The 21,898-nt window shown below is 41.1% G+C and overlaps 1 protein-coding gene across 3 annotated transcripts in view; it reads right to left on the bottom strand.

Annotated features, from left to right (window-relative positions):
- Positions 1-21,898, bottom strand: part of b3gat1a (beta-1,3-glucuronyltransferase 1 (glucuronosyltransferase P) a) — a 72,663-nt gene that overhangs the window by 28,680 nt on the left and 22,085 nt on the right. For all 3 annotated transcript variants that reach the window (XM_056373863.1, XM_056373862.1, XM_056373864.1), the window contains exon 2: positions 8,745-8,982. The gene's annotated coding sequence lies outside the window, so the exon portion shown is untranslated. The remainder of the gene's footprint in view (positions 1-8,744; positions 8,983-21,898) is intronic.

The raw sequence follows: 21,898 nt of genomic DNA, 5'->3' as shown, positions 1-21,898 counted from the left end.
TAAATTCCATTGACAACTGCAGCAGTCATTATGTTCCTTTTGGTTCTGTTCTCTCACACACACACACACGCACGCACGCACGCACGCACACACACCAAAACCAGCATGACTTTCCTCCCTCCTCATGTTGATCAATAGCCTGTAGGCTGATGGAAATCCTACTATATCTGTCACTGGAAAGGACCCTGATGAGCGGGTGGCTAAAAAATAGCTGGGGTGGGTCAGCTTCATATCTATAATGAGGCCCCTTGGGGATGCCACATTATATGTGTAAATGGCTCCAATTAGGCCAGCCAGTCGTAGAGTCCACAGTTGGGGAGGGCTGGACAACAGCAAAGTTGGGGGTGGGGGGGTTGTGCATGGGACAGAGCAACAATCAGGTGTTAGCAGGGGTGCATTCAATCAGTCTGTCCTTAGCCTGAGTCTTCTTGTACTGCCTAAAGTCTGCTGATTGCACAAATCAAAGGCTATTTTTTACTCATACAATCCGTCCAGTTTAAAGACCCATATTATTGCACAGTCAATCCTCCAAACAGCTTCCTCATGTTGAAGCACAGTGATACCAATTATGTTTTTACCGGCTTTCACTACTTGACATCAATGCATGCATATTACATCTGAGTAACATCTCGATCTGCCTGCAGATTATCATAATTATCATATTTTCAGCCTCAAGTGAAGCTCCTTGTTCTTTCACAGAACATTTGTCACTGCACTGAAATCCAGATCAGTCAGATGTCTTGCTTGGTAACTAATGAAACTGGCATGTTTGCAAAACCCCCTTGGAGGTGATACGTCATCATGAGTTTGATGAATGTACCCCTGAAGTTTGACTGACCCCTCTGGCCCTTTGACCTTTAATGTGGCACAGAGATTTCTAGTTGGATGGATGGAGTACAAACATTTAGCAGGAGAAAAGGTCATTGGCTTAACACAACCATTCATCTAGCTGTAATCATGTAATAATGTCACTATGTTTACTTGAGTTATGCGCTACATCATAGCTCCAGTGTACTATCCAGGCTTTGACATATGTTCGCTACTGTAAATTCTCATTATTCCTATATTTCAGAATAGTTTGAAATATAGTTTTAGGTTTACAGCTTTCAATGAAAATTATTCTGTCGGTTTATTAGTGATTAACTGTGTTTTTTTGTTTTTCTCTTACTGACGTTGCATTTTTCAGATGATTTTGGTCTTTGTAATGAAAATGGAGTTGAGAAGAGAAGAATGAGGAGAAGAAAATTGTTTCAAATGTGATATATCATTCTAGGTACAAAGTCGAAAACAATGTGGCAGCAGTGCTTCAAAAAAAAGCATCATGCTCTCTTTTGAGAATTTGCGGAAAGACCTTTAATGTGAATTTGAGTAGGCTGCGCTTTCCTCGCCTTTCTCATGCTCAATTTGTCTCGAGCATTTAGAGATGCCAGTGGGCAGAGAAATGACCCTTCCTCTGTCTAACGGTACTGCATTATGGAATAACCTCTGGTCGAGCATTTTGAGGGGATTTTCACCGGCTCACCATTGATTAGCCTCTGTGTCCAACTCAGACAGGCACAGATAGATTTTTATGCTGCTCCGAGTCGAGGCAGAACTGAGAACTCAAGGAACACTACAGACATACAGCAAATCACCGCGTTCAGATGGTAAACCTCAGTGAGGTTGCAGCTCCTATGTGTGTGTCTGTGTCCATATCTTAATCATGTGTGTATGTGTCAGTTTGTTTTGTCATGGTTGACAAGCTTAGAACATTTAAATGTCGCTATTCATTAGCACCATCGCTGCTTTGATCATATTCTATGATCAATTCAGAGAACGACTGTTAATCTTCATCTATAAGTTTGATTCTTTCAGTCTTTGCTTGTGCGTGCACACACAATCAGTAGACACTGAAATGTGAATTTGACAAAATTTCACATTTCAGTGTCTGAAAAATTATGCATCGCAGTACTGGGTTCCAAGAATATTTTCAAAGCCATGCTGATTGGTCCCAGCAGGGGGGCACTACAATTACAGACCAAAACAAGGTGTTACATGGCCCAGAGGCACAACACCTGGTGGATGAATGTTCACTGGAATAGAAACAGCAGCTATGTTAATGTAATTTACCATCACAAAAGCTGCCCACATTTTATTTTTTATTGTTTTACTTGATGTCCAGGCTCAACAGATCTTTTTTTTTGTACAGTATATGTTCTTTCATGTTGGCTGTATAATAGACGATTGAAAAGTTCTTTCCTCAAGTCTTATTTCAAACTAAAAAACATGGCAGAAGAATTCAAGAATTCCATTGACCTGTGTATGTGGTAAAAAAAAACCTTGCAGCACCGTAAAGTCTTGGTTCAGCGCAGACCTGTAGCAGAGTTAAGATGCTGTGGTTTATTAATGTGGCGGGGCACAGAGCTGCTGTTAACTCATCAGTCACGCTCAGGACAGTTTGTCCTCACTGCTGTGTATTTCCACCAGGTTCCTGCTACTCTCGAAAAAACTCTCTCTTTTCATAACTGGCAGTCTTGTGCAAACGCCATGTTATGAACCATGTCTTTCTCTGGTCAGCAGGTCGCTGATTGTTACCATGGAAACATGGGTCTTAGTTCTGAGTTAGCCTGAGGGGGTTGGATAACTTTTTTAGAGATGATCCAACTGCGGACCTCGCTGTCTGCGGATCTCAGGTCTGTGTCACAATGGGCACAGAGCAGTGTCCTCACACCCAGATGACATGCACCACTTCCTTTCCTTCCGCAAAAATAAAAAAAGCAAACAGGAAACTGGTTTTACTGATTTATCCTTTTCTCTTTGAATGAGAGGGTGACGGTATCTTGTAAAAAAAAAAATCAGCTATAAGTGAAAGAAAAATCAAAGAAAGCCACACAAAGGCTGAAATGCTCAGGTGCTGTGTTATGTGTAACTTTATTGTCTGTCTTTTGGAAAGACGTTTGTAACTAATATTAGCAGGGTGTAACAGTAAAAAATAATGCTTGTATTTTATGTATGTGTTGAAGCACTATAAACAATGAAAGAAAAAAGGTTTATGTTTTCACTTTTATTCCAGAGGATATATTATATGAGAAAGTATTTTGCATGGCTTTTAAGGGCGACATTAATGTTAGCTTCTTCAGCTCTCACATTGTTAGTTGTGTCATTTTGCACCAGCTGAAAGTAACAATCGATGCAGTTAACAATGGCTCATTTAAATAATTACTCAGAGAAGGTGGTTTGACTCAGTTGCATCTTATTTCCAACTACCAGCTCAGTGTTTTTCAGATTAATATCCAAACTTGTGAGACGTAAACAGGCTTAGACTATTACTAAATGCACAAAGCTCTCCATAATTGTAAGGAATAAAAGAAAAAAAAAAACAACTTGATTTTGCTCCCCAACCCTAAACATCATACACAGTGGCCATATGCTAGGCTCCAAAATGGAGCATGTAGATTGCCTCAGAGGGGATTGTTGGGGCTGTATAGCTGCAGGGCAAGACAATGTTGGCGTATCCCTCTTTGCCTCCCAACAGAGATTGGTGAAAATCTGGGGGGGTTGTGCTTTAGTTGAGACCGTTGTCCTGTTAACTTGGGCTATTTGGGGCTGGCCTAGTGCTGTCGAGTGACACATATATACACACATTCGTACACTGATGTGGTCTGATGGGCTTCAGGGTAATTTAAGCTCTTTAAAAGCCCTCGGGAGCTCCCAGTTTCTGTTGTGCTTTTCTATTTGTACTTGTGTTTTTGTGTTTGTGTGTACACGTATGACTGCTTCTTGCCTGTACGTGTGTGGGTTTCATCAGACAACGCAACACCAACTTCCACAATTCCCCAGGACCCGTAGTGCAGTCCTACTTATCTAATCTTGCAGGAGCTCAGTGTGTGCAGGTACCGTACAGCGCTGCAGCCAGCTGGCACATGGATAAATCCCAAAATGTCTGTGAGACTGAACCAGTTATTTGGGTCATGTTGGTTTACGTGGAATGGAGTTGTTCAAACACTGAACCTTCAATGATCTACCGTGCTCATTTTGGCCTTTTGTGTGCTAAAACTACTTCTTGTTTTCACCAAGATTTGGCATTCTGTCTGCACGCATCCTGCAATCTGGTGTGTTTGTTACAGTAACTGTGCCATACAACTCCTCCGTGAATGGTTTACACTCCAAAACCAGGTTGCTGTGCGCTGAATAATTCAGTGTTCAAGAGGGAAACGTTAGGAGACATTTCTCATGATAACAATGAGATTACGAACAGTTGCATCATGGCATAACTCTTTTCACTCCTTTTAACCTTACAATGTGACATTATCCATGTCTGAGAATTCTGTGTCCTTGCACAAGATCTCGACATTTTGCATCCCAGTTCAGAGCTGTTGCAAGCTGCTGTTGCTCTCAGTAGTTTCATCAGTTCTTACAAGATAGATAACTGAAATAACTAGTTTTCATGTTTTTGTACACATTTTCTGTTGTCATGGATTTTTTCCAATTACAATCATTACAAGTTCAAATGTCTAAAAAACATTTACAAAAGACTAAGATAAACTAAAAAGAATAAAAAGTAATTCACTGTCACGGCAGCCCGCTTCTTAACTGCAAATTTTTAGGTCAGCCATTTGTGTGCCTGCTTCGCGTGTAAGAATTAACACTACAGAAAAAACGCCAAGGGCGCGAATGTAATTGTAGTGTAGGTGGAAAACCAAGTAAATACTGATGCATTCAAGCGCTTCCTAAAACCACCAAATGTGTGCATTAATATCTTTGAACTGCTCATTTCCGCTCCGTGTAAGTAATCACACACAATGATTGTGCGTCATGCTTGGAATTTCATCATTAATCTGAGAATGATTCAGCAGCTAATGCCCTGAAATTGAAATGAGAAAAACGGCGCCTGTAGAATCACTGCATAGCAGGTTTGTGTCATTACAGAACAAAGAGCTTGTGCGACAAAGAGCAGAAGAAATGCTGCGCTTACAGCAGATTTGGTGGATTGACAATGATGAGCAATGTCTTCCCTGTATTAAAAGTAACAAGCTCGCCCTGCATCACTGAGCTGAAATCTAGGCAGAAAGTTCAAGGACTGCCTAGTTTGCAGGCAAGAGGAGAAAATACAAACGGCTGCTTTTTTTAGGGAAGACGCATTCTCAATAAATAATTTAGTTCCAATTTCTTGTTCTACAAAAACATTGGTCTGTGGCATGTTTATCATGGAGGGCAAAGGAGAGACACAGGGCGATAGAACAGAATTGGAAATGCACTTATTGTTAATAACAATGCCTTGAGGTGGGATATAGAAAATGGTGGTCTATTCTAAATCTGCTCGGCAGCCTCAGGTCAGGATATTGTTGTAATCCATTTTAAATATACACTGCACTGTACTGTATATGTGCCTGGCTGTTTAGACAGTGGTATACTGAACTTCTGTTTAGGAGATAAGTCTGAATGCTGCGGCTGTGATAAAGACTGTGGCAGATTAACACGTACAGTAGTTACACCCGTGTTTTTTTTTTCAAAGTACAACATCTTAATTTTCTCTCCTCAATATGCAGAGTGCTGTATTACCTGTAATTGCTGACTGTAGTGTTTATTGACATTATCCTAATACTTTCTGCTTTCATACTGCAAGACCATAACCCGCAACAAGCACTGAAATGGTGCCATGTGCTTCTAACTGTATAGCAAAGGAGTCATATGTTGTGTCGTATAAACCACTGTGTCTTTAGAGCAAACGTATCTACAACCATGGAAACCCAAAGTGTTCAAAAATTAAATAAAGAAATAACAAATAATATGAATAAATACAGAGAAAATATATAATGATGAAATTATGAGATAATCCAATATTTTTTTAAGACTAAATTTAATATTATATATATATTATATGTTATTTTAGCAGAGTTTATTACAGGTCATTTTCATCTAATTCCAATAAGGCTGCAACTAATTATTGTTTTATTCAATGGTTAATTGTTTTTTTTTTTTAAACAGTCATATCATTTTCTCAATTAATTGATTCCTCATGTGTTCTATAAAATATATAAAAAATAAATAAATAATAATAATAATGATAAATGCCCATCACAATTTCTTACAGGCAAAGACAAAGTCATGAAATGTTTTTGTCTGACCAACAGTTGAAAATTCTAAAGATCGATCGTTTACAATTATAAGATACAGAAACAGCAATTTCTCACATCATGTCAATTCTTTTAACAAACGTCTCATTTTATTTAAAGTGTTTTCCCCAATCGCAGTTGTATTACATCATGCCAATTTTCATCACAAAGTGTTTATCTGCCAATCAAGATCATCAGTGTGGAGCCGGTGACTCTGACTGGCTGTTGTATCAGGATGCAAATACATTCATAATTACAATAATGTTTAAAATGTACTGGGGTGTTTGATTACACCATATATTTAGGTCTGCATTCATTCATAGCATTGTTTATTTCACAGTAATTTAATTTTGAACAATTAAGCAAGCATTGATTTTGGATCTAGATATGCAACACTGCAGGTGACAGAATTTGAACACCTTGCCCATCTGATGATTTGAAGTAGATACAGTATTTGAGTTGCATTTTTGATGAACACTGATCATTTTGAATGTATATATTTACCCTGATCTGTGTGACTCTTGGACAGAGCAGAGGGAAAAGAGGGGAATTATATTCCAGGTGTGACTGGTGGCCTTAGTTTCTCTGAGGTCTCTCTCTTATTCTCCCTCTTTTTTCCCTGTCAAACTGTGTCACGCACACACACACACCCACACACACACAATTTCAACCTCCCTCACTCCTCCTTATGCTAGCATCCTCCCTCTCCACCTCATCTTCCATCCCTCTCTCTCACAGACAATTTCTCCCTGCCTCTTTTTTATTAACTTCCTCCCCTTCTTCACCCTATATCCAACCTCCCTCCTGTCTCTTTCTTCTCTTCCTCCATTCATTTCTCTCTCTCTCTCTCTCTTTCCCTGTCTTTTTGACTGACTCTCTCTGGGGGCGGATGTGTCTCGGTGGCCCTCTGCAGATCTGGAAAGGACATCCTCTCAGTTTAATTCAAGTCAACCCCGGTCTCCTGGTGCTCCAAGACGCAGCATGTGTGACAGCTCTACTGAGACAGCCAGAAGGAACAGACAAGTCTCATCTGCATATATGTGTGTTTGTGTGCTTGTGCCTCTGTGTGTGTGTGTATGTGTGTGTGTGTGTATGTGTGTGTTTGTGAGACAGGGGGAGTGCGTTTCAGCCTGTCATCTTTCAACATTTCCCTCGAGACTGAAGGAGTTAATTTCACCCTGGCAGCAATCATGGTTGTCTATAAATCTATGATGAGAAACGGCGATGTTGATTAGTCAGTGCTAATTCAGCTCACACCAATTAAAGGGGTTGGGGGTGCTATCCAAATTATTACATAACATATGCTATTTGCTCTAAGCTTTGTGGCGAGATCGTAAATAAAAACTATGATCATGACGACGTGATGGAATCCTTCCTTTTCTCACATGTCGGAGCCACATATGAGCAAACTGTTTGCCTGGCAGCCACCTGGACCGCTGCTGCCTGTGGGAATATTGCATACAAGAACATCTAATGTAATGCAACTGTCGTGATGTAATGCAACCCAATAAAATAACATGGAAAAAAAGATGCAAACGTGAGAGTTGAATCATCACCTCCCTGCATAGGTCTTAATATTTGGTGCAGTGTTGAGCTCTGCTACCGACCGGTGGTGTGATCCTCGGGCGCTGTGGTTTATGCAAGTCCTATAGATCTCTGTGCTAACCTGTCTTATATCAGCTGTGTTTGTTTGCACAAAAGCCAATATGAGAATATAAGGTTTAGATTCATCTTGCCCTCGGCTTGCCAGTAAGAAATCATGACATTTTTCTTCGGGAGTGAGGAGACAACAGAGCCTACAAGCGATTTAACAGCCAGACCTCTTTCTCACTCTCCCCCATCTCACTATCTCATCATTTGCTGCCTCCACATCTTAAGATTATTTCCACGGCTTTGTCATCAGCAGCATCGGCTCTTGAGCTTTCACACCTCCCTTTCCCCGTTCTCCTCCTCCTCCTCCTCCCCTACTTTCTCCCCAACCACCTCCACCGTGCTCCCATGCGATATGCCTACATATATATTTCAACCTCTAATAATATCAGAGGCCAAGGGGATCGTAGACAGAAGGGGTAAGTGGATCTGTCAGATAATTTTACCCCTGTCCTCCACCTAATTCCTCTACTGGATTTCCTGGTGAAAATGGAACATCTATTGGACAGGAAGCGAGACAGAAAGTAGGAGGACAGCCATGACAGTTTGAAACATAGTGGGTGGAGGTACCATCACCTGCATCCTCCTCTTACCTTACCTTTAACCACATCCTTTGATGCTCAGGCAGTTTTAAATTTAGCTGCCTTGTAGAAAAAAAATACTAAATAAATAAAGCAAAGCGTGCTTTTTTATGTGGGATGTTAAGTGACAATGAAAAAAAAAAAGAACAAAGCAAGATTGTCAAGGTCAGCGCGGCTGTCAGTTTACACAGAGATAAAAAGTATCCTGATGTATTTGAAAAATATCTCTGGATAGAAATACACTGCTCCTAACAAAGAAATCAATATGTTAATTTTATTCTTTGTTCTGGTTATGAAATCCATTTCTTATTTGCTGTACTGGAAAAAACATAAAATGCATGAGAATAGGTAGCATTGCACTGGTCAGTTGTATGGAAATGGGCTCCCCCCACAACAACGAGAACAATAGGATACTCACAAGCAGCTCTCTGCTCGTCTGCAGCAAGCGCAGGCCGCTCCTCCAGTGTACTCCTTTCCTCTTTGCGTGTCGGTGTCGTCGGATGCTGTCACAACTCCTTCGTCTCAAGCCTGCCTTAATTGGTGCCGTCTGGAGAGCAGAGACGTGTGCGGCTGAAGGTGGTCAAACGCAGAGGAAGCGGTGTCACTGGTGACAATCCAAACTCTCCCATACAGTCTCACGTCCTCAGGGCCGGTCCCTGGAGAAACAAGAGCACGAGAGTTGTGAGTAAGAATGGGCCTCCTCTTCCTAATACAATGAGGGGCATTGAAGAAAGGGAACGAGCAGGATGGCAGCTGGGAGGAGACGCTGCCGTAGTATAACAGCCCCTGGGTCATTCTCTGTGTCTCTGTGACGGAATTTCTGTTTGCATCTGGACAGCTGTCAGGAGAGATAATCATTGTGTGAATCTACTCCTCTAAGGACTCTGATGAGGTTAAGTTACACGCTGTTTGACAGACAGGAAATTGATGAGATTTTTGTTTTTGCTTTCGTAGGGTGTGTCTTGTAGGACTACACCCATGTGGCTGACTTCAGCTGGACAGTTTTTGGGTATTTCACAATTTCATCATGCAGAATGACAACCACCTGCATGGCCTTTAAAAATATCAGAAGAAGAAAATTACATATTTATATATTTTCTTGTGTTTCAAGTTTTTCCTGCTCTGTCGGGAAAGCAAGAAGCTAACAAAAATGTCCATAAATGCTAAAATACGGCAGCAATTTGTCGACTTATTCAGTCTATCAGCTATTAATAGCCACCTTCCTCTTATGTATGCCCTCTGGGAAGCGTTATATCAAAATGTCCATTTGGAATAAGTGAGACAAACACACCAGCTGCACTTCTCACTCACTCCACCACAATTCCTCTGCATGACTCCCCCAGCTACCACTCCATTATTGATGAGACTTCCTCTGTCGGCCTCATCTGCCACAGTGTTGGTTGTACTCGCCTGTGGGCAGCCGCCGTGGTTGTAGAGAGGGGGGACCAGCTGATGCCATGTGAGGAAAAATGAGACAGGGTTGGGCACATTAACAGCCTATTGACAAGATGCGATGCAGAGGGCACGCAGTGTCTCAGGTTTGTTATCGGTTGTTATCTAAATTCAATAGGGTTGTCATAAGGGAAGAAAGTAATTATCTTAAAACCATGGGGAATGTCCCTTATGTAAATCCAACTGACTCGCAGATACACGACCTGAGCCCCAGGATTTAAAACATGCTCTGTGGTACCAAATTACAACAACAACTCAACCGAGCTGGAAATAAGTGAGGGGAAAAAAAAAAAAAAAGCAACAGGATCACTCACAGATTTCCATGCAGGCACTGTACTTATGTTTATGTTAAGATGTCATTATGATGTGTATCGTGGATTTCACTGCAATTTGTCCTGCAGTGATATGCTGAAAGATTAAACACCTATTGAAAACACCTGTTTTCTTTATGCATACTGTAGCTGTAAAGACAGACTGACTGAAATCAGAGCAGCATTACTGGCATATGCGTATATATATACTTTACATTTAAGTAATGTTGAACTGAATTCATCACTCATGGTTCAGTGTGCTGCACGTGAACATATTAAACTGCTCTAGTCAATTTTCATAACTTGTCATTATCTCAAGTTAAGAGGAGTTAAACTACATCTAAAGAAGCTTTTGTGTTTTCCCATCTACACATACTTTAATTAAACATGTTATACATAAATGCTAGTTAATCTAGGTTATATTGAAATTTAATATGATATCTTAATATGTAAATTATATTCAGCTAATCTTGAAATAAATCTCAAATGTTAAAGTGGGAATTAAATGTGAAACTTCTAATTAACTTCAAAGATTCTGCATTTTAAAAAGTATTACTGAGTAGCTGCATTACAAGGTGTAAGAGCACATTTTTTCCTGGCCCTCCCCCGCACCAACACATGTAGACACACATACATCCTCTTCCATCTCACAATATTCTGCTTTAACTCGATGGAGCCGACACTTCACAGCTTCACAGGGAACGATATATAGTCATACCTATTAGTGCATGTTGTGGTTCAGCTGACTGATTAGTATCATCTGGTCTTGTGTAGCATCATTATTATTACATCCCCACAAGAGAGTTTAAGTGAAAGAAACAAGTGTGTTTTAAAAAACATTCTAAAGGACACCGAGTTGCCCAGAAGGTCATCTCAGTGTGGAGGGATGGGAAAAAGCAACAATAATTGTCAGCTTAGACTGTGGAGCAACCAGGGGAGGCTGAGGAGCTCAAGCTGTGTCTGTGTTCATTGGGGGTTAAAAGCTGAGAGATAAAACCAGGCTCTAACCCAAAATGTATCTTTTGTCCATGGATGCGTAGCTATGGTTACTACACTGAATATAAATAGGCCGCTGATAAGAGGTGTGATATGGTGAAAGAAAAGGATAGTGATAGTTTTCAAGATAGACTGAACTGAGATAGACTGAGTGAACACCTGTCTACCTGCCTATTGTACAATTAAACAGACTGTTGGGGGCTCATTTATATAATAACATCAGCTACAGCTGTAATTGGCTGGCAGAATTATTGATCAAAACCACTCTACTGATAACAATGGGTGCTTGAAACAGAAATCTATATCTATCTAAAAAGAAAAGAAGCCATGAAAAGGACTAGATTCATTCCTTTGCAGTACTCGTCTAGGCACAAAATCCAGTCTAATACCAATCTTGTTTTCTTTAATACCCTTTAAAGTAACCATAATAAATACATTTGTGATGGTGATTTGGAAAATGCGGTGCTTATGTAAACACCACAAACACACATGAAATCAGATTTTCTTATGAAGTCCAGATACAATATTTTTTTTTAAAGGTGTGTGGGTCATCCCTGTGATACAGTTTTTAAACTGTGGCTTCAGAGGGGGCTGTGTAAAGTCTGATAAATGTGCTCATGAGATAGGGCTGCTCAATTATGGAAAAAATCATAATCACGATTATTTTGGTCAATATTGAAATCAGGATTATGTAACACGATTATTTCACATGACTCTGGGAACGTGTTGCATTTATTAAAAAACACACCTTTTTTGCCATCTAAATTCGTGGTGTTTCCTTGCGTTGCAGCGACAACCATGTGGCAAATCTTGCACGTAGCATGTTTCTGCTCGTCGTCGGATTCATCGAAGCCAAACTGTTCCCAGACAACGGAGTTGGTTTTGCCTTTTTTTTGCTCACCAAACGCTGCTGCAGCTGCCCTCCTTCTGCCATCTTTACTCGCGCTGAGTTTTTAAAGTCCAGCGGAAGATACGCACACGACCTGCCTCCCTCTGGCTGAGAGACTTTGTGGCCTCGCGAGGGGCGGATGTGCGCGTGTCATTCAGAACGCAAGACAAAATAAGAGTGTCCTTGCAAAACAGAAAATACAAAATAATTGTTTTTTCTCGATTGTACTATTTTTGGTGATCGTTGGGAGCCAAAATCGAAATCGAAATTCAGTTAATTGCACAGCCCTATCATGTGATGCCGCTTGAGTCGGCGTTGGTTGGGCCTGAAGACTACAAGTTAGAAACTGACAGACAGCTGGGCGTGTTGAGATAGAGAGAAGTGAGGTTACCAGACTTCTTTAGCACACTCGAGGCACTGGGAGTTTGGACAAGGCTGAAGAATGCATTGAATAAAAAAGATATTATTTCTGATTCTCCTGCATTGATTTTAATCCTGATTTCTATTTTCTTTTTTTTTTTAATTTGAGCACTCTTTCAAGTTCTGTTTCATTTGTCCTAGCTTGTGGAAAGTTCACATTCTGTAGCTATAAGGTTTTCACTCAGTAACAGTGAGTGATGCATTTCATGTGTTATCAACTTCTGCAACGCACTAAGACGCTCCCTCAGGACTTGATGGAGTAACAGCACAAACTCCAGGCTTCATGGATTGCAGCAGGCGGCTCTAACACTGTTCAACCACCATTCTGGTGTGTGTGTGTGTGTGTGTGTGTGTGTGTGTGTGTGTGTGTGTGTGTGTGTGTGTGTGTGTGTGTGGGTGCGGACACACATTCACACACTTTCCGACAAGTTCATACTGTGCAGCGAGCTGTGGCGGCTCTAACGTGGGCTGACCACGACAGTCTGTGCATCTGACAGTGACGGATGGAGGAAGAAACATGAAGCCTGAGGACCATGTGGAGGGAGAGACCAGACAGGGCGGTGTGGGTATTGATTGACTTGAAACCTGCTAATGTAAGCCATCACATATAGAGACGGACCTGCACTCACTTTCACACATGCTGTATATGCTCTCCCTGTATATAAAGTGTAAAAATGTGCCTGTGAACATTTCTTCCTTAATGCAGTTTTGATTGTAATTCATGCTTCAATACTGTACTGGCTGCTGCTTGGGTTTTCATATATTTTATAGTGTGACACAGGGTCTGAGGAAGAAGCTATGTGAGCCCTGCAGGGACAATCCTTTCTAATCCCGCCTCTACTTGATGGACCCATCATGAGTAATGTCCAGGACAGAAGTATAATACACAGGATGGTTTCATATATTTTTTTTCTTTGGGCAAGAAAGGCAATTGCATGCTTTTTTTCTGCAGAATTCACTATGGTAACCTCTTTTTTATATGAATCTTGGTACCATTGGATCAGACCTTTGCAAGACTCCACTGCAGAAATTCCCCCAGACATACAATAATCCCATCACTCCTCTAATAAATGACTTTTATGTATGTCATTGTTGAGGAATAATTTGAGTGAGTGGAAAATGCCCTGAGGAAAAAAAACACCAAAAAAACAGCTCCTGAATCTTTGATGGTGTGTCATATATGATATTGCAGAGATAATGACAGAGCTGGTGGCCTTTTTTATTCTGAAGACATCTGTCATTTAAGCGAAAATTGCCAGGTTTGTCATGAAAGAGAATTCATCGTGCCTTTGAGTATGGCTCTATGATTAATTCAGGCATGTCAGTTGCTGAGTAAATGCTTCTTTATTCTCGTGTAAGTGGTCAATATTAATAATGCACAGGCGGGTCTAAGTTCAGCATCCGTCTTGGCAAAGTTCAACATGGAAGGTTTCACCAGCTGCGCACGCTTGTCAGCGCAACCCTTCTTACTCTTTCTTTTTTTCTCTGCCCCTCTCTCTCTCTCTCTCTCTCTCTCTCTCTCTCTCTCTCTCTCTCTCTCTCTCTCTGAAAGGTGCTGTGTGGCTCCGTCGCCTATTCTGATAGAAAGATGTGGCCCATCAGCAGTAATTGGAGGAGCTGTGGTGGTTGGGTTTCTCTAGGAGTGATCGATCCCATGGATGGTGGAGGTGGGCAGGCAGGCTGACAGCGCTGCATCCCCCACAGCTCCTGACAGCTCAATGAAGGCCAAGCCGCAGAGCACAGGATGTCCTTTTTACAAGAACAATCATCAAGCGTGTAGGTCACCCTCGAGCCCCCAGAACTCACAACCATCCAGTTAAATCATAATTACCCATTTAGTCGATTATCAGCTTGGTAGAAGCACGTTGAATTTAATGTTAGCCTTTCATTATACTCACATTAAAGATTAAAGGAAATGTCAGAGGCTTTATGGCGATGATGTGATGTAATTATCTCATAGGTGATTTATTTGAAAGATTTTACAGCAATAATCTCCTGACGCCCTCATACATTCTGTGAGGTATACAATTTAATTGCGCTCTGTGTGCACTGACACAATGAAATAGCACGAGATGTTGGATGATAGATGCAGCAGACACGGCACACAAGCGAGGTGATTTGCATAATACACCGGCTGGTGTCAATACCGCGCTGCGTTTTATCATCACAGCCAAGGAGAGCAGCCTTTGTTTGTTCTCCTGTTTGTTTTTTTTTTTTTTCTTTCTTAAGACCAAAACTGTACTGTGTTGAGCTCAGCCTGACCATTGGTTGCCATGGTGATGCACGGCAGCCGGGACTGATGGTGTGTTAGAAAAGCTTGGCACAGGTTAAATCAAAAGAACTATTTATCTACCTCGCGCTGTTGTCTTACCCTCATCACTGTCAGACCTCATGTTACCCATTGTATTAGGAGAGACCTGGTGACTCTGTTTAGAAGTTGCTGACAACTACAACAATACGAGCATATAAAAAGGCCGGTCACAGCGGCTTTTAAAGATTCTGTCCGATTGCATTTCATTGAGGAAATGCATTCAATGCACACAATCAGACAAAGGAATTTAATGACTGGGAATCCCTAAATGAAACTGGACAAGATATGTTACATATGTCTAGTGTTGTATGGCTCCAAATCGAATGTTACTCCCTGATGTCTTCCCTCTATCCTGCCTTCTTTTGTTACTCATTCTTATTGAGACTTTTCTACGTATTGAATAGGTACACTTGATAAAAAGGGTGTGAACATACCGACAGACTCTTCACCCATCAGTCCGAGCAGTGATAGTTCCTCTGATAATACATATAAATTCACTTAATATCACACTCCTGCTGTTTCTTTGACAATATCAGTGTTGCAGGGTGTCAGGCCTGTGAGCAGCAATATCGTCGCTGCATCCATTTGTGTGGCTTGGACTGCGCCAGAAATCCTCACTGTCCTGGCTCAGAACCAGAGCTATTAAACCTGCCCAGTTATGGCCCAGAGATAGAAAGCAACGCTAAAAACTACAGTGCATAAAATTGGACAACTTTGGTGGGGACATAGCCAGGATTTAAGACATCCTGAGGTCAGTGGTCAAGTCTCCCGAGACACATACCCCACCTTCAAAAGATTAAATAAATATAGGCCTAGCCTCTAAAATGCTTTAATTATTAGGCTTTGTCAGATTTTATGAACTTACAGTAGCTAGCTGTTAACCTGAATGCTATGTCTTTTCCACAACGCCAGAGGCAAGATTCTGTTGTGAAAATACTGAAGCTTTATTCATCCATTTTTGATTGACCTAAAATGTAACCAATCACTGTTATTTCCTTTAAAATAATATAATACCCCTCAATTAAACTCCCCCCAAAATTGACAGAAAATTATGGAGGACTGTCTTCAGTGGTACAACTGAACAAATGACAGCTATTTATGAATAATTTTCTTTGAATTAATGAAACACAGAGCAAGTAATTTTAAGTTTCTTCTATTACCATCTAAGATTCAAACTTTTTCCAGCTGCAAATGCAGTGCAATATGTTTTAAATTCATAAAACTAGCATCACCCCACTGGCAGCTCATTTTCATACCATATTGTTAAAGATTAAATTACTAGTTCAGATGGGCTCTTTTTTCTTTTGCGTTGCAGTGGGAAATCGAGAGCAACTCTCATCCTCCAGGAGTTTGGCAAATACTTTTGAACAGCCTCCCCTTGATATTACCTGCTGATCCCCCTCAGGGAGAACTTCTGACAGAGACCGAGGACAGGAGAAGGTTGTGGCTTTACAGGCAATCCCCCTATAATATTACCTCTCTTCCCCTTGCCACCCCCCCCCCACCAAACACACACACACACACACACGCACACACCCATTTCTGGAATACACTGATCCCTGTAAAGAATTTCCTGCCTCAGCCAGAGCTGCAGAGCTGTACAGGAATAACGCTGGCAGCCTGAAGGTGCTGCTGGGTGAAACAGCCAGAATTTCAGTTGGTCTCTGGGGTATAAATAGATAATAGCTCCTGGTCCTGTCCTGTTGGAAAACAGCACTACTCTGAAATATTGTTTCAAATATACTGCCAAGAGCTTCTCCTGTTTACTTATGTATTTATTTACATAGATATTTCATGCTTTTAATGGCAAACCACCTCTCTGGGCTCGCATGAATAAAAACTGTTCACAAAAGGTGGCCCAGAGCTGCTCTGCGCTTCACTGCATCCCTATGGTCCTTTACCCTTGGAGTGGCCGATATGACAGGCCAGTGTTGATGTTTTGAGTGCCATTACACTAATAGCACACTTACTCCCAAAGTGAAGCAACTACAACCTTTAGATGCCTTTCATCTTCACAGCTGTTGCTAAACCTCCCAGTGTCATTTTCAGCTTCTGCAGGGGATCAATTGATCCCAGAGTGATAGTCAAGGAGGGGGTCATTTTCCCTCTTGGCTAGTAGGTAGGTAACCGCTCTTGTTTGCCCGCGGCAACTTTGCCTCTCATGTTCGGTTCGAGGCATTACGCCGGCAGAATGTCGCGAGTGGCAACAAGCGGAAAGTTTGGAGGTGATGACATATGCCAGGCTCGCAGTTTATTCACCTGCCTGCGCTGAATGTTTATGAGTGTATCTCATCTGGTTTGTCCTTTCACATTATCTCACTATTTTTCCGAACACCTGTGCTGACCTCAGCAAATTGTGATCATTGTAAGGATTGTGACTGTAGGACTGCAGGTCTCTTACATGTATGAAAGATTAATGTTTATAATGATGCATTTAAGAAAGGCAGCCATTACAATTCATTACTCCTTATCCAATCTCTTAATTATAACACTTGAGTTTACACTTGACTAAGATATCATGGATATCATTTTTCCTTTGCAAAAAACGGCGCCTATAGCGGAAACAAGAAGGCAGCTATGTGAGGCTGTGCTTAGAACATTTAAGCCAACTGCTAATATCAGCATCGGCTAACATGCTCACAGTGACACGGCCTGATCTGTGTCCTTTATTTCCAGTCTGATCCAATACTTATATTTATCCAAATGATGCCCAGCTGCCAGTGCACACTCATGCTAACACGTGAAAATGAGATGATGAGTTTTTATCTGCCAAACAATATCGAATTACCGAAATGATCAATTTCATAAATTATAGTATCGATATGAATTCATATAATGGACCGACCAGCCAAAAGAGTGATATTGCCATTTATAGAACGACACTTGTGTGGCCTAAAAAAACCATTCAGAGTAACTTAATACCTGTAAGACTTTAGTAGCATTTCACTTTTAATCTTTTCCACATTTTACCTTGGATTTCCGTAAAGTGCAACCCAAACTCTGCATATTTAATGAGGTGCACTTATGTCTGTTCATTTGTAAAACATTTTAATTGTCCACATATGTTGGGCTTCTGTTGGGACAGTGAAGTGTGTTACTGCACTACAGTGAATACCGATCTGCATTGGAGCTGACCTCTAATCATGTATCATATTACCTACATGTTTCACTCCACAGCAGCACACTGACAGTCTGAACACGACTGTGACCGCCGGTGCAGTCAGGCAAACAATGAGAAAATCCCTGCAACATGCTCGAACAATTGAATCCTGTGCGAGCTGCAATTATATGTTGCTCCCCGAGGTGCTCTCCTTGACACCCTAAAAAGGTAATATACCTTCTGCTGTAGAACACAATCACATGGTTCATACTTCTGGTCTGCATAATTACAGGGGCTTGGGGAAATTGAAAGGCTCCACTACCCATAAAACTGGGGGCTTAAGTAATCTTATTGAGCGGGGAGGCATTAAGAACAACATGGATGTCCTTGTTGGATCAGTGCTGCTGCATAGCTCGGACAACCTGCCATGTTTGGATAAAGACGTGGTTAACAGTTCCCTCACGGCGTCGTCTAACAAGCAGTGGTGTGAGCGGCATGATGACTCCTACACCAGGTTTAAATATAACGATTGGCTTTATGTAATACTTAGGTGCAGTATCATATCTATCTATCTGAAATGTCCCAGACAAAAGGAGTACATGTGACAGAAGCTGCATGAGTGAACAGCGTATTTCTCACCGGATGAATCTGTACTGACGGGTCCGATCAGAACAGAGACGAATGACAAGGCACCCCCCCCCCATCTGCCGTCAGCAGGCCTGACAGACCACTGTCTGGTTCACTCAGTGCTCTTTCAGGCACTACTTCACATTCGATCAGGGGATTTTGACCTATGCATTCCTATTACATGATGCTTCCTGCAGAGTCACAACAACACGGTGCCACTGCTGGTGACTGCAGTAGGTGTTATGGGTTGAAGTTGCTGAAAATTACAGCGGCATTTCATCTTGATTTGATACGGCGGCATGGTCACTTGATGAAGGACACATTTTCTATCCATTGATGGAGGAGCGGGGGAAAACATCATACTCTGCAGAAAGGATGGGGCTGCATCCATACTAATAGATTTGAAGGCTCAGTATGGGTTCATTTATCTGAAAGCTTATTCGACAGGACTGGGAGAGCAGTGTCTATTTCACCCTCAAACTTTTTAAAATGCAGAGTCCACATTTTATGCCACCCTTGGGCCCTATTTGCTGAAAGTCTTTTAAAAAGTCTTTTGCAAACCTGTCAAATAAATTTTATCATTTCATAACAAGGCTTCCTCTCTATAAAATCTTTAATCAAATCATAAATATGCACCCTGTGGTGATTGTTGAAAGATCTGTTAATTCATTTGATACACTCCTGGGACTGCCTTTGCTCTTGGAATTAATATAAAGGTTTTTGTCAGATTAGTGATCTCTGGACTGCGAGCCATTATAGCCAAGCTCAAAGTGATCAAACCCAGGGGACAGACCATCATTTGGCCCTAAAAGTGAATTTCTTTTGCCAGTTTCCAGAAGAGTCTGCATGGGAAAATGACTCTGTATCAGTTTCTTTGTTCCTTCCACTTAACTGCTGCAGAGCAGCAATATGTCAGCTCAGACCACAGGAAGAAACTGCCTGTGTCTCACTTGCAGGACGGGTTTTCTGCCATTAAGAAGATCCCCATTCTAATTGCAAGTATTTTGTGAGACAGCCGCTTTAATGAAGGGAGGGATATGCCGACATAGCAGATCAAATTACAAACATTGGAAGTAGAAGTGTGGTCTAATTGCTGACTGAGATAAAAGGTAGAGCTTGTTGGATGTATATCAGAGGTATAGAATCTATTTGAAAACCGTAGATGTCAGAAAAGATAAATCCTCTGACCTAAATGTTTCACTGAACAGATAAATGGCAGGAGAGATTCCAATTTTGATTATTGTGCAGAATCCAATTACCTATCCACTGCACACTTAATCCTTTTCCACTGTTTACCTTCATCTAAATGCGTCCAAACTGGTGTTTTGATGGATAGTGTACAGTATGAGTAGACACAGTACATGGACATGCAGTGCACGTTAACAAGTCTGCTGTGTTATTGAAGGTTTATGCAGGTATGTTTTCAGTGGTTAAATGTTGTAGCCGTATCCTCTATTTGGAAAGCGACCTGTCACGCTGAGACTGCATGTTCACTAAGGCTCCCTGTGGACACTCAACCATGCGTAACACTCGCTCAAGGCAAAAAAAAAGAAAAAAAAAAAAAAGAAAGCTTTATGAAGTGACTGATAGGATGTACTGCAGCGGGTATGAGACCTAGAATTCTCCACAGTGTTACCACAGAAAAACTGGCCTCAGTGTGAGTGACTGACATTGAATCAGAGGGCATGGAGGTCTGAAGCTTACTCTTTTATCTGATCTCAAAGGGGCAACTGCGGTGTACGGCCTGCATTTCTGACATTTTTGTGCCTGCACACAAAGCAGAAACATTTATCAGCAGGTAACGAGTGCACTCCACCTAATATAACACAGCACCATCTCCCCTGTTACACACACACTTGAGCTTGGGGAACAAGCATGTACTCTTGCCGTAGAAGTGCTGTTCCATCACATTCACATTTCCAAGGATTTGCAAAACAGTTTTACTCTGAATATTTTTCCTTGAACACTTTGAAACAATCTGACAGGTTGCAGTTGCGTGGTTAATGTAGTTATTAGTTCCGATTTCAAAACTGCCTCTGTAAAGGGTCTTCAGACTGAATGCAAGTGAAAATTAAAGGCAACGCGAAAGCAGAGAAAGTTATTGTAATAATAATAAATAAGAAAAACTACTCAAGTTTCAGGTAGGTTCTGCTTGTGAGCTGCAGCACACACATGCACAGGCACACTGCGCATGGCATCAGTGCATGTTGTTAATGAACAGTAGTCTCATGTATTGGCAGTTCGTAGCTTGTAGACTTTAGTGTGGTTGTACTGATACAACATTGCTGACACTGTCTTTGCAACTTGAATGTGATCGTCAGTAAAATCTGTGAAGAGTACAAAACTGTAGTTTCCAAAACAGACTATTTAAACATTGAAGTGTGTATAGGGCTATAGGGTTGATTCAAAGAGGAATTGTGATTGTTGCAGTTAACTTGGAAACTAAAGTGCATCATTATTGTTAGAGAGGTTCTATAATGTAAATGCAGGGCAATGCACTGTTAATGATATTGCAGTTTCTTCATAATCCTTTTCAAACAAAAGGCAAGCAATAAATTCAAGCAAACTAAACAAATTTCTCAAATCCAATAAGTTTCCTTATGATGCTGCAGTGCTTTGAGCTCTACAAGCACAAAGTGCAATTAAACAGCTGTGCCTCAGTAAACAAAGCTAAACTTGCATCAAGGCAGTATATCCACTGTGATTATTTACCACCCTAAGCACTCAGCTAGAATCAATAACGTGCAAACATCAAACCAAACAAGATTTGCAAATCAGTCTTCATAAAACAAATGGATAGGGGTTAAACAAAAAAAAAAAAAAATCCTCTAAACTACACAGACACATCTCACAGCCACTGGTGATATGAATTATCCTGGGAAGTTTAAGAATGTTATGGATTGCATTTGGGGCATGGATGTTTTAAGATGTGAAACGAAAGTCAGAGTCAAAGTCAGTTCATAATCAAGCCAACACAAAGTGTGTGTGGATGTGCACGCTCGTGTATGTGCATTAGTGTGTGTATGTGTGTGTGTGTGTGTGTGCATGCACAGTCCCTCTCTTTTGACGTTGTAAAGACTTTGTGAAGCTGGGACACTGACAAGTTTTACCCCACAATTTGAATTTAAACTTGTATTAATCAATAGTTTTAAGATTATCTTGGAATAAAAAGTCAAATGTGAAAAAGGTTGTTCCTTGTACTGAAATAATTGAGAATTACAACAGCTCTGTGGAGCTTTTTTAGCCTCTTTTTTGTTTAGTTTTTACAAATCCTGTGTGGCTGTGTCTCATCAGCCCCTGTTGGAAGCCATTTCCAGCCAGAAATCCACCATACATGACCTTCCCAGCCCGTCTGACAATCTGCGCCAGACAAATAAAGCTAGCAACTAGCTGGTGAATGTAGCTGAACATATAGCATATTGCTATAAAGGCAGTCAAAAATGATTAATGCAGCTTTAAGGTAACT

This window comes from Seriola aureovittata, chromosome 4 (assembly GCF_021018895.1).
Source record: "Seriola aureovittata isolate HTS-2021-v1 ecotype China chromosome 4, ASM2101889v1, whole genome shotgun sequence".
Lineage (NCBI taxonomy): Eukaryota > Metazoa > Chordata > Actinopteri > Carangiformes > Carangidae > Seriola > Seriola aureovittata.
This window is presented reverse-complemented; position numbering and strand designations above follow the sequence as displayed.